The sequence below is a fragment of the Macadamia integrifolia genome, chromosome 1 (genome assembly GCF_013358625.1).
Source record: "Macadamia integrifolia cultivar HAES 741 chromosome 1, SCU_Mint_v3, whole genome shotgun sequence".
NCBI classification, from domain to species: Eukaryota; Viridiplantae; Streptophyta; class Magnoliopsida; order Proteales; family Proteaceae; genus Macadamia; species Macadamia integrifolia.
In genome coordinates this window covers 29927629-29929505 of record NC_056557.1, presented here as the reverse complement: position 1 = coordinate 29929505, position 1877 = coordinate 29927629, and positions in this window count along the sequence as shown.

Sequence of the window (1877 nt, the reverse complement as noted above, 5' to 3'; positions counted from 1 at the left end):
GCATATTTATTGAACATTCAAATATATCTTCCAATAGATATAAGTATTGGTCATGTAGTTGTTGATTAGGAAAAGAAAACCCTCTAACACACCTTTTATAAAATAAAAATTATATCTTGAATTTTTTATTTTAAAACCATTAATAATTCCAACAATTTGTAAGTGCACAACCACAATGATAGTCGACAACAAAAATTTCATACTCCCGTAATGTAGGGTTCATTTTTTTCCCCTTGGCTTATTTTTAACTGATGTTCAATTTTTTCAACTTGAAGCTTGTAGAATCTAGATAAACCTACTGATTTTTATTTTGGTTTGCAAGGCTGGGGAGCTTAGATATATAAATGGATCGAATTTTCCTTCATCCATGGTGAAGGAAGAATCTTTTACCCATAGCCATAGGCAACGATCAATGATGCATAAGGGGTGAGAATTTATTGATGGTACAAGAATCTAATACTATGATAACATCACCAACGGGGCTGGGATTCTTCTTTCCCCCACTCCCCATAGATGGTGAAAGCAAAACTCTTGCCTTTGCAAAGTAACTGAACTTACAAATTGTCTATTCGTATTTTTTTTTTCTTTTTCGGTTAACGACGGGAATCCAGGTCTTCGGCCCAAGGTGTGCCTAATGGGAGTTGAACTTAGGATATCCGAGTTTATGGCTCATACTAAGTTCGTTGCTCACCAATTGTACTACCTCCTTGGACTAATCTATTCGTATATTGAAATTGCATTCTTTCATACAAGAAGGAGCAGTCTTCTTTCGTATTTCAATGGAGACCATTGTCCCAATCCAGTAGTTTTGGGTCTGAATATATACCATGCACAATAAACGACCATACATATTTAATTAAAAAAATTATACAATAAGTACGTAAGAATATTCCTTGACAGAAAATCATAAAGTTAATCCACCCACAAGGCCCACGTTAACTTCTTTTTAATAACATTGTCCCTTAAAATAAGACACCAAGCATCTATCGCCAAATAGGATAGTGGGTAACAACAACGGCTGTTACCTACTTCCCTCCCCTAAGGGTGTCAATCGATTTGGTTTTGGTTCGGTTTCAAATGACGATATGGTGGATCATAATCAGACCAAGAATAGACTCAGTTCCATATTTAAACACTCAAATCGATTCAATTTGGTTTGGTTCAATCTCAATTCTAATTCGGTTCTGATATTCGGTTTTAATTTAGTTATGTACCTTGGTTTTAATTTGGTTATGAAAAACGGTTCCACTTTTGAACCATGATTGTGATGGACTAAAGGCCATAATGGCTCAAGTTATCGACTCGGTTTTCCAATTTTTGTCTTACACATTTCATCAATCATAAAGTCTCTTCAGATAATCATTCAAAATCACCTATTAAAGATAATAAAAACCATCAAAATCTGACCATAGCATAGTCAAAACATGTATCCATTTACGACCTAAAGAATAAAATTGTAAATGCCATTCTCAAATAAGATCTAAGCTAGAATAAAAAAAAAAAATATATATATATATATATATATATATAATAACATGTCCAACGTGCCCAGCCTCCTCTAAGAGTCAAAAACTCAAAAGGGAATAAGGAAAATCCCTCCTAAGTCTTAGCAATAGTAAGGTTTTTTTTTTGTTTTTTTTTATTTTTTGATTTAAACTTTTAAAGGCAATTCAGTTTGGTTTCGGTTCTTAACCAATGGTTTTAACATCCTAAACCGAAACCAAATTGAACCGAATAGCAATACTCACATACCCAGACTGAATATGAATCGAATTTATTCGATTCGGTTCGGTCTGGTTAATTGGGCTCGGTTTTAGTTTTGGTATTCGGTTTCGTTTTGAAATTGACACCCTTACCTCCCCTACTTATCAAAAAAA